Source organism: Kryptolebias marmoratus, linkage group LG6 (assembly GCF_001649575.2).
Source record: "Kryptolebias marmoratus isolate JLee-2015 linkage group LG6, ASM164957v2, whole genome shotgun sequence".
In the NCBI taxonomy this organism is placed as follows: domain Eukaryota; kingdom Metazoa; phylum Chordata; class Actinopteri; order Cyprinodontiformes; family Rivulidae; genus Kryptolebias; species Kryptolebias marmoratus.
Window position 1 is genome coordinate 15533084 of NC_051435.1, and position 16785 is coordinate 15549868.

The 16785-nt window shown below is 39.1% G+C and overlaps 1 protein-coding gene across 2 annotated transcripts in view; it reads right to left on the reverse strand.

Annotated features, from left to right (window-relative positions):
- The window catches only part of nck2a (NCK adaptor protein 2a), a 31119-nt gene extending 17083 nt beyond the window's left edge, over positions 1-14036 (reverse strand). Inside the window, exon 1 of one of the 2 annotated variants that reach the window (XM_017410075.3) lies at positions 13923-14036. The gene's annotated coding sequence lies outside the window, so the exon portion shown is untranslated. Of the gene's footprint in view, positions 1-13783 lie in introns of both variants that reach the window. The other variant, XM_017410074.3, reaches the window with a different exon arrangement.
- Between the last annotated feature and the right edge of the window lie 2749 nt (positions 14037-16785).

Genomic DNA, 16785 nt, shown 5'->3' on the forward strand with positions numbered 1-16785 from the left:
CCCCCAGCCACTGTGGCTGGTGGACAAAATTTTTAATTCCCACCCCTGAATTCAACCCAAAGATGTTCAGTTGGGTTGGGGTCTTGACTCTGTTCTTCCACACCAAACTCCCTCATCCATGTCTTTATGGACCTTGCTTTGTGCTCTGCTGCACAGTCATGTTGGAACAGGAAGAGACCATCCCCAACTGTTCCCACAGAGCTGGGAGCATGAAATTGTCCAAAATGTCTTGGTGTGCTGAAGCATTAAGAGTTCTTTTTACTGGAACCAAGCGGCCGAGCCCAACTTCTGAAAAACAACCCCACACCATGATCCTCCCTCCACCAAACTTTACACTTAGCACAACGTTCTCCTGGCAGCAGCCAAACCCAGAGTCGTCCATCGGACTGACAAACAGAGAAGCGTGATTCATCACTCCATAGAACATGTCTCCACTACTCTAGAGTCAAGATGCTTTTCAAAGCATCTTTCCACCACCGTTGTTTATTTTGAAAGGATTATAAAGTTGAAACTATGGTCACAGATGAGCTCAGCTTCACTGCCAGAACATGAACATTCCCCTGCACGCTGATCCAACAGACCAGTGAAAAAGAAAGAATATGAAGCTCCCCAGCTAGCAGAATTAGCAGCAGCACACACGTATGTACCCAAAGCTTGTTTCATTAGAGGGTTTTTCAGCTGCAGGACTTGGAGTACATTTTACCTCGCTGCAAGTTCTAGTTGTGCAGACACGGACACGTTTGAACCAAAACCACAAAATAAGCGATGAACCCGAACCATCTAGTGGCAGCTGAGACTAGTTCTCGCTAGGACTGATTTTAAATGGTTGTTATGCTAACACTTGTGCTTTTTTAAAATCCCCATTTCTAGCTGGAACACGAGTGTGAATGGAAAAAAAAAAAAAAAAAAAAAACTTTACACAATTCAGCATGTGTGTATTAATGAGTGCATGGAAAAAACTACCTGACATGATGAAAAAAAGACAAGTAAAGACTTGAACATGTCTAAAAAAAGAAGCATTGGTTGTTCTAAAGCTGGTAATTAAACTTTAGACCGCTTGTGCTTAGACAAGATTTAATACTTGAGAACTATGGTTTTGGTTATTGTTCTGCTAAAAATAATCATTAAACCTTTAATATCATCAACACAAGACAGGCAAAGCTGAACCAACAGTAAACAAAATGATTTAAGCTACACTAAATAGCATGTAAAAAAAAAACACCTCTCCTGTTCCTGCTTGACTGCTTTAATCTGTACCCACTTCCTGTGGTCTGATCAAAAACCAAACACCGCTCTGATCAGCAGCAGAGATTTTAAGTTTTTCCATCAATGCATAAACTCGGAAATACTTACTTAACACCTTTTTGTTTCAGATACTGAGAACACAAATCAACAAGAGTCTAAAGCTAGTTTTCAGGTGATTTTAAATAATCGTCTGCAGATCTCAGTCATAAACAGGTATAACAAAGTTAACTGTAGGTTAACTTTGCACTATCTTTGCACTATCTTTCACCAGCACAACATAACTATGCACCTCATCTTTTACTTCATCTATTTTTTGTTTGTGAAGTATCTCACCCTGGTCTCCAGTTTCATAGGGATTACATTATGCGAGATGCGATTTTAATGAATATTCATTTTTAATTTAGGCAAAGAGCAGCACAGCATGTATATTTTTAAATTATTTTTGTCATAATGATTGCACTGAAAGCTGATCAACAAAAGAATCCCTGCGGCAGTGTGCTCCTAACAAAACCTTATCTGTAGTCCGAACACTTTTAAACCAGGCCGTTTACCCAACTTCTTGATGCCGACTCCAACCAAAACAGCTCAGAGCTTGTTCCCCGTGCAACCCCCCCGCCCCACTAAACACATAGTGTGAAACCTCTAAAGAGCAGCTTGTTTTATAACCCAATTCTGTGTACAACCTTTACCTCCGCTGCACAGAATTACCCATGAGCATAGTTTTCCTCGCATCTTATGCAACGGTGAGCCTCTTGTTCATAAAAAACTGTCACTGTTTTTTAACTCTAATTGCCTGGTGTTTCTGTCCAAACTATATTCTTCCCTAAAGAGTGCCTTTATTAAAGCAAAAGGTTGATTTCTTTTTTTGATGGAAGCATATTTGCCACAAAAACATCCACAATCCATCATGTTGTACAGATGTTTTGAAATGTCTGCCTTTATAAGCAGTAGGAATAATAGAGTTAGTATTTCTTTGTGGTGTTTAGTAGTGAAAATGACTAAATTTATCAGTGATGTGAGAAACGTTGACCCAGTTACTCTTGATGTTTCTCAACATCTGTGTTAAACTTATGTTTGGGAATTTTCATGGCTCGTACAGAAGTGGGGAGCAATGAATAAACATGTTCTTGGGTTTTTGCTTTTTTTTTTTTTTTAAACGCCCACAGCTCCTACTCGACAACTAGATAGAGGGAGTTAAATAAGTTAAATACACCTCTTACATCTGTCAGCATCCCTGCGAGTAATAAATAGCATGTAGGGACTTTTTACTGATGACGCAAGCCAGGAAAGCCACGTCTGAAGATGCACTGATTATACGATAGATATTCAGGCAGGCCAATCACAAATTACTGAATGCTGAAAGATAAAAACTCCACATCATGTTACCCTTTAAAAAAACAAAAAAACAAAACAAAAACACCCAAGTTAATAAAGCTCTTGTTGTAAAAATGATGGCAACTCATTTGGAAACGTTAGAGAACACAACCGGGTCAGAGTTCCAGTTCTTCGCTTCCTTTCTTCTCTATTGTGAAACACAAACCTCAGTTTAGTATAAAAAAAGCTTAAGATTTACCTTCTCTTTGTACCTTCTGCTCCACTGGTTCGCTGCCTACTCCCTCCCTCAGCTACAGGACTGAATTATTCTCTTTGATCAAATTTTACCTTCAGGCTCCCCACAGAGACCCGACTGATGTAGTAATGAAATACAAAAGCACTTCTGCGATACAATGCAGACCTGTTGGACATTTTTAAACCACAATCACGTACGTTTTGATACATTCACAGTGGCTGTTTGCTTAGTACGTGCCACAAACAACTAAATTTAAAAATACAAGCTACATACTGTGCTGTGAATCTTTGCCTATGTGGAAACAATAACCTGCAGCGAATGTAACAAAGTTAAGTTCATTCATTCAATCTCTAGTTAAAACAAAATAAGGTTGAACAATTCTAGAAATTGACAAATTTAGTTTAAGAGCCTAACATCTGTTCATGTTTGTAAAGTTTCTGTGATTATAAGCAAAAAAATAAAAAAGGTAAATGAAACTAGCACTCCTTAAAGGAATGCTGAACAGTTGCATGATCTGTTTGTGCTCAATATATGCACTGAAGAGGACTCTCAGCTACTACCATGCCAAATTTTAGCTCAATATCTGTAAAATTAACTGAGTTGTAGCCATTTTTGTTTGCTAATGTTCATTAGCTGTGGTAACCATCTTGAAAAGGGTTTACTCCAGGTAATGAGTTGAAGAGGTCCATACAATGATTACTTTCATTAAAATCTGTCCACTGGTTTGCGAGAGATTTTGCTAACAAATAAAACCACGCACACACACAGGCTTCACGTCAGCAGCCAACAAGACGATCTGGATTATTTCACATCAGCACAGGATGAAAATGTTAAAGAGTTTTCAGCTACATGACATTAAAATGTAGAATTAACAATCAGTGATTTTCAAACATCAGCAGAAGGAAAAACAGTCGGAACTGTTATAAAACCCAAAAGAAGTTAAATAAATTGTCTGACACACACAGAACATATATTTAATTTGGACTGAAAACTGGCAAAATAAATAGTAGTGTATGTAAAGTAGAGATAAAGATAAAGTAGAGACCATTTCCCTCCTCTTAGTGAAGCAGATATATCAACATCACAGTCTCTGTTAATGAGAATTTAACTATAAATATAATTACAACAAATAAATAGAGTAAAATGTAAGAAAATAAACAAAGAACTTTTATTATTCTGTTTATTTTCCATGAATAACTTTTTCCATGGCTTCCTGAGTGGAAAAAAACAATCTATATTTATCCAGGTTTTCTTGAGACACTTGGGAACTTTTTTTTTTAAAAAGACTTGGAGCAAGGAGTTGTTTCTAGTAATAGACTAGTTCTTCTTGCCTTTGTTTATTTGTCTCCGTTGCGTAACTTTGTTTTGACGTCAGAGCCACAGGAGACACTACAGAGGTATGTTGAAAATATTGTGGAAAGGCAACATTGTGTTTCAGTAAATCTGTCAGAATGTAGAAGTGAGTGCATTAATTTAGATCTCCATTTTGTGGATCCTCTCATTAACTTTGTAGGTCAGAAGGAAAAACATCCATCCCACTGTCAGCCAACAGTTTAAGTTTCACATAAAAACAAGAAACAAAGCAGCTGACCTGCCTCAATGCAAAATATAAACTCTGCCAACCAGCAACCCATGGATTGATAAAAGTTACAGAAATGTATAAGATTGGTATAAAACATTTTGCGTAGTTTCAGGGCCGGGCTTCCAGCTGAATGGGATTGGTTGCCTTGTAAGGTGTTCACTGATTGTTTAGCAGCGCCGATGACGACGACATTCCAGAGGTTTCTTGTTAAACATTCAGAAAGACATCAAGATTATCCTCCAACATGTTAAAATACTTCACTCTGTGCTGTCAAACTTTCATTCCATGCTTCAGTTTTATCTACTCGTTAAATTAATAACTAAAGAATGACACTGCAATGGTCTGAAATGACCCAGGTTATCATTCTGACACTATAAACTTGAGCTTTTAAGTCTGGTGGCCGTGATTAGCATTCAGATTTTACATGCTCTGCTTGTGTTAGCATGGAGGTTAAATTAAGGTCAGATCACTCAAAGATAATGTTACAGCTGCTCCCAAAAACAACAATTAAAAAAAAAACAATAAAGATCACTACGAAAAGCCCAACCGTTGTTTTTTGGTTTAAAACAGCTGCTATCAAAGCGGTAAACTACACCAGAACACTGCAATTACATCCAAACAGATAAACAAAAAGCTGAAACTCATCACATCTGAAGCACATAATTTCCTTTTGCAAAACGAACAGAATCAGAGGCTGACATCAATGTAGAAATCATAATGAAAATACTCATTACAGCCGAGTTATAAACTTAGACTTCTCTTTGATTGCAGATGAGCAAAAATTAAATTCCACCAGAAGCTTAAATATCCTCTACTCTAGACAAAGATGCTTTTTTTGCAATACCTTTCATTCATAATCATTTCTGTTGCCATGTCGTTAATTAATGCAGCCTCCACTGTGCCCACTCATGCGACCGATAAATAAATCCATTGGAGCTCGGCTCTTCCAGTTTCTGAACTGCAGGATTCCATAGCTTGACATTTTCCAGGACATTCCACGACCGGCTGCTGTGTGGCCTGGGCAAACAAAAGCGTTTCTGGTTCTGTGACATGCAGATGATATCACTTCCTCCACATTAAAAAGCACACAAAGTGCCACAGTCAGCGAACGCCTCCGTGAACTGCCAAGGTCACATCAAGACACGTTCTGCCAAGACACAACATCGCGAAGGGGGGGAAAGGATGCTCTGTAGCAAGTGTTTGTGATGGTATATGCATGCGAGAGCAATACAGAGACGGTGTCTACACAAGCCAAATGGAGTGCGTGCAGAGCTGAGCTCCCAGGAGAACTGTGTGGCATTCTCAGCTTTACATCTTATAAATAAAGCAGGATTTCCTTCACCTGGAGCCATGATGTGTGTGAGCGCATGTGTCTGTAAAAGGGAATAAGAGAAAGCACAGAAATGGATTGGAGGAGTCCTATCGCATTGTTTCAATCAGCTACTGAATCAACTCACAGGCACACAGGTAAAGTAGATACATGAGGAAATCCATTTATAGCCAAGTCTCTAAAAATTACATAATCTGGTTGGCCACAAGTTACTAAAAACATTAAGAGGAGAAATACCAAAAATAGAAATCATTTGTGAAGCTGGTCTGCCTTTTATGTGTCTATAAGCTATGATTAGCCAAACTGTGCAGATGGTTGGGATGGCTGTATTTTCAGTATTTACAGCTACTGGCCTCTCACTGTGAACCAGCAAAATAAAGTTCAGCTGAAAATGCAGCAGGGATAATCACTTATGGTTGTGCTGTGATTTAATTGAACAACAACTGGGCAAAATGCAGTAGTAGTGTGTTACGAATCCTCCAACAAGCTGCAATACACCTAAATGATCTGTGTTTGATGAATTACCCAGCAATAAATCGGGTGGGTTATTAGGAAAATAACACTGCCAAGAAGAAGGCGCCATATTTCAGCGCTCTTTGCACTCTAGCTCTAATGCAGCGACAATCAGCAGGCCGGTCTTTGTTGCGTCTTGTCTCGTCTATTGTGCAATTCTAGTAACAGTGTTCGGCTGCACCATGAAAGCTCTGGTTGCAGGTTTGCACTGGAGTTGAATTCCAGTCACACTCTCCCTCCCACAATGCATGCCCCGGCACAGGTTCACATCATTTAAATATACTTCACCCCCCACCCTCCCCTTGTGTGCCATATGGGGGAATCCCCTTTAATTTCTTAATTATCTTCCAAGACATCATCTGTAACATCTGCAGACTTACCTCACAAGTCATTAATGGTGACTGTGAATGCTAAGTGGAAGCACAGATGAGACGTGTGGTTGTATAAACGATCTAAAATAAAAATCGGAAAACAAAGTCCAGTATTGAACAACTGGACAAGAGGAGATTTTGGACCAGCCAAGCTCTTTGGATGCATTTGGTTTGTTTTCCCTGCTACATGCTTTTAGGCTGAAAAATGCTGTAAAACTGCAGCTACCTGATCTCATCCACATCAAATGATGCAAACTCAATTCAGACAAAAACTGGGGCAATACATTTACCTGAATTACAATCTCAAATCATGATTTTGCCTTCCCGCGATAAATAAACATGACTTACTGATGCTGAAAATAGATGCCAACAGATTACAATCAAAAGCAAATCAAGCTCCCCCTAAATCACCGTCTGACCTAGAAGTCAAACTAGACTACTGACGATTTAGAATAGCTGTTTTAATTCTGCTCAGAACCACCACCCTGCTGCCAGAACTGATAGAAATATCACCAGCATCACTTCAGTGGGGTTTTTTTTTTTTTTGGGCAATTTCTTGCTGCACAGGAAGGAAACCCTGCAGCTTGTTGTCTTTGCTGTACCATGGGTGATGATGTACCTCCGAGTCCCGGAGTTAATCGCTTCAAGACCATGTTTGCGCAGCACAAACAGAAACAATGTAACAGCACCAGGACCCAACGCCGTCTGCAAGTTTATTTTAAAGGAATGTGTGTAAGGGGATGGATCATTTCATTTGGATTTTTAAAAACAAACATTTGTGTTTGTGTTTAACTTGATGCTATGACGCAAAAATGAATGTCATTCTGAATTTATAAGATCAATTAGCGAGCATGCTCTTTGTTCAGTGGTTAGGTGAGATGGTTTGAGATTTAAAATCGCTTATCTGGGATTATTTTGGCTGCAAGTCAAAATTAACCAACAAGCCAAAGACACAAAACAAAGCAATATGCCAGCTGTGCTTATGTAGAATAACTACCGCAGTCCAGCAGCATCTGAGCATACATTTGTCATATTTATTAGTGCTGATCCCTTTTGTGGCATCTAAATGTTTGTTAACGAGGATGAACCACTGAGGGATGGATGCTGCGTTGGCTGTGATGCTCTGAGGGGGAAACTCGGATCATTCTGTGAAATGCAGATAAGCAGAGCCCATGTTGCGCTGAGTGAGATAACTCGATGTGTGTCTGCGTGCTGACAGTTTGTACATCAGTACAGCCAAAGGGGGGAAACGTCCACCTAATTAAATCAATTAGAGCGTGAAGGGCCTGTCAAAGCCTCTGCAGAGAACAACACAATCGAACAAACTCTAAAACAATAGCCGAACTATACACAAGTCATAGAAACTCCAGTATGAATGAGCCATAACCTCTTACAACAACCTTCAGCTGGTGAAAGATTATAAAAGTCAAGATGGCATAACTTTATAACAATTTAATCTGGACTAATCCAAATATTTTGACAGTGAAGGGTTCAAAACAAATCTTCATCTGATAACTGATGATTAGATTTCTTTTTATTATTAAAGATTTTTGAATATGTTTCGAAATAACCTTCTATATATGGAATTTAGATTGGCAATATTCTTTTGTTTACTATAAATTACTCCAACAGTAAAATCAAATCAACTAACATCTCTTTACACCCACTGAGGGTCAATTTTCTGCTTCGTTTTTGGAAAACTATTTAAATCGTTGACAATGTAGCTGCAAGTTTTAGAGGTTTTTCCATTATTGGTTAGTAGTTTCGTTTTTAATTTATCAAATTTGTATGCAGAGACACTTAAAGTATTGCACTTTTGTCTCCTTTAAGAAGCGCAGGGTTTCAGTTTCACTCAGTGTTTCTTTTTGGCCCAAGTACCAATTTTCTGCTAAGTAATCTGAACCCCATACATGTTTATGAGCTGCTCAACCCTGATTGGTATTTAACAAACAGCTCTCTGAATGTTTATGAATTTACGGGGACTTTTTCTCCCCTCGAGTGGAAATGAAGTTACAATCTGTTAGATAATCGCCCTCAAAAGACACCCACCTCCAATCCATTCACTAATAAAAAAAAGAAATTTTCCAAATTAGGAGCTTAAATGTCACAGCTGTCTGCAGAAATCTGTTACAGTTTCTTCTAGTTTCACAAAATGTTTCTAATCAAGAATCCATTTGCTTAATCTTCTATTTTGATTTGACTCAGATGACGTGAATAAGAAAAGGTGCATGGGAAGACTTTAAACGACATACATAGGTTTATGTGTATGCTTGATGTGTTACGACTCGATGCAAACTGGTGGAAATGAATCAAATTCTGAGATTTGCATTTGACCTGGAATGATGTTTCTTCCAGCTGTTTCCGCTCTGAGGCAGCACACAGGGAACTCGCACGATTGACCACCATTTTCCAAGATAAAATATCCCAGATATCCTCAGAGACAAAACTAACTTCTATTTTCCTCTTGTGGATGTCCATTGGAGTTGTTCCCTTTTCATTTGATGTAGGTTTTTTTTGTTGAACTGCATCTTTAACTGGATTACAATTACAAACAAACAAGTCTATTTACTTCAATTATTAGAGGCGTGTTCTGTGTTTCTCTTTTTTTGTGCAGCTTTTCAAGAAATTGCAATAATTTTCATTTTTTAGTCAATGCAAACCCAGCTATTATTTTCTCAATATGCTCGAAGTTGATTAACTCCTTAATTTTCGGGATCATCTTCGACGTTGTCTGAGGCCAAAGTATCATTTTGCACCATTTTCAGATTACAAATTGTGCTGCTGTGACAATGTGAATAAAAGAGTGAAATCTGAGATGCTACCGCTGTCCTATAACCAGATTTACTCACTCACAGCCTCGCCCTTCCTCCCAGACTCTTGCTCTTTCCTTGCCTTTCCAGCCACCCCCCCACATGTCCCCCATCCCAGAGCAGGATTAGGCTTGGTGCCCGGCGGTGACACAAGGACACTGAGGCCAACAGACTGAGAGACAGTTGTCGGGCATGAATTAGGGACTCGGGGGGCCTGTAGCGGGGCAAGGAGGTGACAACAGAGACGAAGGACAACAAGAAGAAGAGAATAAACAAAATAATCTGCAAATCACTTAAGAAGCAGAAAATTGAGTTTTTGAAACAAACCTTGAAACAAGTTAAATGAGTTTAAGATCATTGTTGGCGTTCACTAGGTGCTCTTCAAGGAGACAATGAGCATTAAATGGGATGAAAACACACTACGAAGTGTTGCGTTTCCACACAACTTTCCATACAAACTTTAAAGATGTTGCAATATATACATACACACATACACACACACACATACACATCTCAGACATGGTTCTTTTAAAACCCTTTAAAGTAAATCAAAGTTGTGAGCATAAAGCTGCTACAGGATGCCACTACAGGTCATCTAAGCCCATTACAGATATGAGATGTGTAGCTGTAATGGATTTAATGATCTGGCTAAATGAGAGTGCTGCAGCGCATGAACAATTTCTGTCATTAGCCGAAGACTGAACAGCAAATAAGTATCACCGGAATCTTCATAGAACATGTTACCACCACAATTAATATTAGCCGTACCACCTATGCAGATGTTGTGTAAAATGTGCAGACGGCGGCGGGGTGTAAGCAGCTGAACATTTTGGCACTTTAATTGCTCGGTTATCAACTGGAGGAAAGCGTTTTTTTTTACAGCGACCTTAAATAATCCTGGTAATAAAGAAAAACAATGACATGATTTGGAGTTGTGGTTAAAAAGAAATCAAGGATTTATGATCAAAATTTAAAAAGAGTGCAAATGAAAACAGATTGTATTTCCCTGGCATGGCTGGGCACACGCACTGTGATGGTTGCCCTCTGCTGAACACGAAAACCCTTCCTTTCCCTCAAATAAATCACAGGGTCACAGAAAAGGAGGGCTGCTGCCATGACTGCATGTTCTGCCAGTTTAATGACTAACCCTTCCCCACATTACAGATGAATCCAATAATATAAAACGGCTCTTAGTTTGCTATCATGATGATCTTCATGAGTTCCGCCGCATCTTCTGACCACCCATCTGTTTCTACAATTATTAATTTCCATCTCACTCCTACAGAGCTCAGTTTCCTAAGAGACAAACATGACACAACTTTATAAAGATCTTTCTATAATTGCTTTTCTTGCTACAATATCATGACAGCAGCAGAAAAAAAGCTTTATTTTGTTATTTATGCCTAAATAGATGTAAATATCAAAGCATAGAGGCCTAAAAGTATGCAATACTGTAATAATAATTATAATAAATGTTAAATACATGTTCACTTCCCACTTCTATATGATATGAATCGTAATGTCTGAGAGGATGATGTTACCTTAAATGGTTCATACAGACACTAACTTTAAAACAAAGTTAATTTATTGCGTTAGGTGCATTGTTTGTTTTGTTCCTGAACACATCACTAGAGGAAGATGAGTGGGCATTGTGTCGCTTTTAATCACCCGCGGCTTGAAAACCCATCAAGCAGGACAGAAAGATCAGCAGACCATTTAGTCTGATCTCGTCATCGTGTCATCACATGTACGAAAAACAAACAAAAAAAAAAAAAAAAGAGAGAGAATGAATCATTTTATCTGTAAAGATGTTGCTCATCTGACAACTTCCTAGTCTGATAGAACGGGAACAGCTGAGGGGAGTTTAATAACAATCTGAACACCTACATCATGAGTGTTACAAGCAAACTACTCAGCAATGTGACAACCAGAAATAAATCCCCACACAGAAACTCAAAAAGTCTGACTGCAGAGTGGAAACACCCTCCAGTAGTTGTTCTTTTTAATCAGCCTAATGCGTTCTTAATCATTAAAATGTAAGCTGCTGGAATGTTTTATTCATTTTATGTTCAAGAAAAGACAATAAATGGTGTTTATCATCAACCTGGTATACACACACACACGAGTTTTTGATACCATTAAGTTTTCCTCAAATTATACACAAATATGTGCCATTAGTGTTTGGAGAAAGGTTTGCGGTCTCTCATTACTGCAGACATTTTAGAGCCTTCTAATAGATTTTTATTCTTACTTCTTTAGATTACAGATAAGACATGCAATTGGGTTTTTTTCTCATTTATTTTGGCCATCACATCATTGAACAAAAGTGACTGAATAATAAAACCTGACAATCTGTCATTTCTGCTTCCGCTTGTTCATCTATGATGTGGCCCACCACCTCCACTACACCAATTTATTGCAAAAAAATGACTCAACGTTGACTTTTTGGAGGCTTCAGCTTCTTTCTTAATCAACCTTTCTGACGGCCTCTGCATTCATGTGGTTTCTACAGGTTATGTAACTACAGACACCTAATAGATTTTAGGCTTTAAAAACTAACAGGTTCAGACCAAAACACACTCGCTTGTTGATCTAATCTAGTTAAAGCGGATCTAGTGAAAGAACTACTAGTTACTCTCAAACTGACTTGATTAATTTATAGCAACGACCTGATCGAAGCAAACTGAAGTCACTTTGAAAACAACTCTTAAAGCCTCATTTTCCAAACCAGCTGTGTGTTTTCATTAAAACTTCCTAATTTATGCGACCATCAGCTCAGTACTACAACATATTGAGCTGATAAGGCGGCGACAGCACGCAAGACGAAACCTGGTACCAGAGGAAATGCTTTCAATTCACACCACACAGAGTCTGGGCGCCGTCCAAGAGAGAAAACACGAGATGCATCTTCACTTGTTGAAACGCTCGGAAGCGATATCCGAACGGAGTGATCGGAACTGCGCTTGTAGTTTTACTTCCAGCAAACCAAGAGCATCGAAAAAGGTTAGTTTACCGCAAATAATGACTTTCATTGTTATTTATGAACATGGTTAAACAAATATGGACGTATTGAAACGACTGGAACAGAGTGAAAATGGAGGAAGAAAACACCAACAATCACTCTTACTGCTCATGTCTGTAAACATACAAACTTTTAATTGTTTAGGGAAGCTTACAGCGTCCAATCCTACTTTAATAAATACTAAATACAGAGAAAACCATCTTTAAAAATGGCATTACTGCAATTTTCTTTTAGTCAAGTACCTATTTCTTTATGAATGTAGAGTTTCAATCAGTCAACGCTGTTTAATATCGAATAAATTTAGAAAGATAGGTGAATTTCGAGTTCCTAAAATGAAAATGCCACTCGTCCAGGGTAACATTTTGGACGCGGTGCAATGAAAGTTTCTGTAGTTCGGGCCTATTAGTCCACCTACATGTCCCCGCTGAGTGGACCTTGTTCTAGCCTGAGATAACAGAGGGTGTGTCTGCAATCCAAGTTTACCTGCTTTATAAAACATAAAGAAAGAAGGAAAACGTCCTCTTGCCTCCCCCGTTCATTGCAACCGGGACCACTCAATGGGAGCCTAAGAGGGTCCAGGTAAATGTTGAGCAATCAGAGACAAACACTGCAAGGGCACAAAGACAAGACAATGCACGCCGTCGTCCCCTGGGATTGATGGGAAGCGGAAACACGGTGCAGTAACCACACAGAGCCACTAGAAAGCCTGACAGGCTCAACGTGTGGCACCAGCAGCAGATCTGTGGGGGTCATTGTGCGAGCTGCTGCTGCTTCAACAGGAGCTCACACACACCACAGGGACAATTATTTGTAAATACACCGAATAACACGTTAGGGAAGTCGACACAAATTGTGGACAATTAGATGAAACGCGTCTCGCTACACGGGAGATGTCTCAAGAGCTCGCTCGCAGGCCTTTTTTAATGAGTGGCCACGAACAAAGATTGGCATGGATAGATAAAATTTTAAAGAATGGCTCAGTTTGGATATTATCTTTTGGGGGTTTATTACAACAAAGAACACAGAAAAAGCATAAAATGTGGGAATAAACACGGGCAACTTCAAGGTCCGAGCACAATGTTGTAGTTCAGGCACATCTGAGTGGACAAAGAGCGAGGAAAGCGAGAAAGTGACACCGCTCCGCCCGGGATGTCGTTTTTTGTTTTTTTTTTTACTCCAAACTTTTACGACACTTTTTCCTTCTCGAAGGGGGAAACGAGGCGGAAAGCGCGCAACATAAAAAAATAATAATATAAAATAAATGAGTGGAAGTAAGCGGAGCAGACAGGTCAAAGCGCTCCAACTTCACCCAGTTGATTTGCGGGTTTCTGCAGGCTTACCTTAGTGTTGACTCGTGTGAGAATGGGCAAAACAGCGACACGCCGAAAGCTACGGGGCGCGCGAGACCAACCGAGAAGTCACCGAGCCCGCGTGGAAGTGACGGCAGTACCGTCCACGCTGAGATGTTCTCCAACTTACTATGTTTTCTGTATTTTTTCCTCTCTTTTAAAACACGGACCGGGCTTGTTTCGCCGTCGCAGGGCTGACTGCCTCCACCTCATTCACTCTGCGCTCAAAGCTAACCGGATTTAGCTGCTCACTTCCGCCGGTGAGTTTCAAAATAAAAGCGTGGCGCTGCTCGGTGCATCAACTGGCAATAAAAGATGTCCAGGCAAGATGCCCCCCCCCACACACACACACACACTAAACTAGGATGTTAGGTCTTCTACATTACAAATACCTCAACCAAGAAGATTTGATTAACTTAATAATATTGTATTGTATTGATTTAGGATGAGCTTTTTTCAAAGCAAATTTAACTTCAGATTTAATTTGACGCATAAAACCTTTACAAGCTGTGATTGTAATGTTTAAGTAAAAGATCATAAAAGAATGCTATAAAGAAATGCAACAGAAAAAAACTCCCACATCTATTAACAAAAAGTTAAACTTTTTAAATAAACTATGAAGGAAGTACTGATAAGCAAATATATATGTCAGTGTTCTCATGTTCATCTTTGTTTGAGTCATTGTTTCATTTCAAATTTAAAACACTCTAAAACCAGCAAACTGGTTTACTGCTGTCGGTAAAAACTAGTTTAAATTTGAGAACCTCTAAAAAAGAGAAAATTAAGATTAAAAAGGTCTAAAATCATCAAACCTTCTGTATTTTTGCAATGTCACCAGTTTATTGTTTTTTGATCTAAAAATATAAAAGTTTTGATTCTTTATGTGTTGTCTTTTTGTATTCATGTTTTTGTGCCCATGTTTTAACATCTCAGTCTTTAAGAAAAAAAACTTGTATCTTACTGAGCTGCAGCTGAACTGGGATAAAATACTTTGATTTTTACTTGGAATCACAGAAACTTTTAACTTAAACCCATTTGCAAACCTACATAACTGCAACATTTGCAGGACATTGCAATTTAGTTACAAAGTATCCTAATTAAATCAATTTTTTAATCCTTTTTTGTCTCCATTCAGTCACAATTTAGTTTCATGAGTAGTCAAACCCTCCCAACACTGTCTCGGACTTCTTCACTTTCTGAATCACAAAAAATAAACTGGGAAGGGTTCAAGACAAGTCCAAGACACTCATGATGATTTGTGACTTTTGATTTTTTTTGGAGAGTAAATGTAATGAGAGCGAGGATCTGCGACTTGTGCGATGAAACTGAGAACCCTCAAGAACGTGAGGAACGCCCTCCTGAAGGTCGGTCACAGTTTGTCACGGCCCAGTCAGGTAAAGGCTTGGTGTAATTAGCTTCAAAGGTATTTATCAGTCAGACGTCATAAATACTTAAAAGAAATGTGAGAAGTCACAATAAAACTGATGTGCAATGTTTTTTCTCAAGTCTCACTTATCACTCAGTAGTATTTTGTTTTCTGTCAATATCTTCTAATCTTTTGTTTCCATCTACATATTTTTGTACCTGATAGTAATATTTCATCCCTTGTTCCGTTCTTCCATTGAGCGAGCAGAAACCGAGCTTTAATTTTGAAGGAGCGCCTCTTGGTTTCCGGCAGGAGCGTGTTTTTTTTCCTCCGGTTTGATCACCCCTTGGTGACGTCACTGACGCCGGGACTGGAGCAGGACAACGCCGGAGGAGCAGGGACAGATTGTGGGGGAATATGTCGCCTCTTGGCGAGGACAACGAGTAGTTCTTCGCTTTCCCCACCCGGTTCAGCCACCTGCATCTAAACTTAATATAGTAGTTTAAAAAAAAAATGGAGACAGTTTCCAGTTTCTACACCTAATACACAGTCTATTGAGCCCACCTAGTTTAGAAACGTTGCCACTCTTTTCACAACAAGCTCCTAAAACCACGTATTAAATTTTACAGAGGCACTCTTCATATTGTCCAGTTAAATGTATTTACTCATACACCAAAGATAAACTTTGTGTAGTTACTTTCTTAACCACTATTTCCTGCAGCGGTGTTATTTTCAGCATTTTCTGTATCCAACACACTGTGTGTATGCATAGCAGCAGCTTGGCTTCAACCAAATACTCCCCCTCATATTGCACAATCACATGGGGTTTTCAGTCTTCTCAAATTAAAGTGTCACAGCAACAAAAGGAAGATCATAAAAATAAATACATATATGCTCAAAAGATGAGCCTCATAAACCTTGGGCCTACATTTATGGTAGCTTCATCCGGAAGCAGCAAAACGTAAGAAAGCACAAGCTGTATAGGTTTAAAGAATTCAAAACAGAAACCAGACAAAAGAAAGGTCATTTTGAGCTGGATCAGAGACATGCAATCTGCAGATGAAAGTCATGGCAGTGTGAAAACGTAATTCTCATTTTAAGTTGATTTTTTTAATATATTAAGAGCGTTTACCACTGTGTTGCATGAATACATAACATGCTGTAAGTCCACTGAGGTTTGATGTACTTTTAACCACTGAAATGTTTTCCCCAGTCTTGGTTTTAAGCTACTAAGCAGTTCAGAGTGTCTTTTATCCACACAGGCAGGATGTGGTTTGGTAGTTCATCCATCCATCCATCCATTTTCTTTTACCTACTTTCTCCTTTCCCGGTGGCGAGGAGCTAGAGTCTATCTCCAGCCATCACTGTCTTAGAGGCAGGGGACACCCTGGACAGGTCGCAGGCCCATCACAGGGACACAAAGAGACAAACGAGACAAGCAACCATTCACCTAGGAACAGTTTAGAGTTACCAATGAACCTAACGTGCTTGTTTTTGATCTGTGGGAGGAAACAAGGGTACCTGGTAGTTTCATTCCTGAAATAAAAAAGGGAGTATCTAGAGGCCAGCATATGAAACTTTATTTATCTGTTTATAAGAGTGATCATAAATAATGTCTTCATGACAT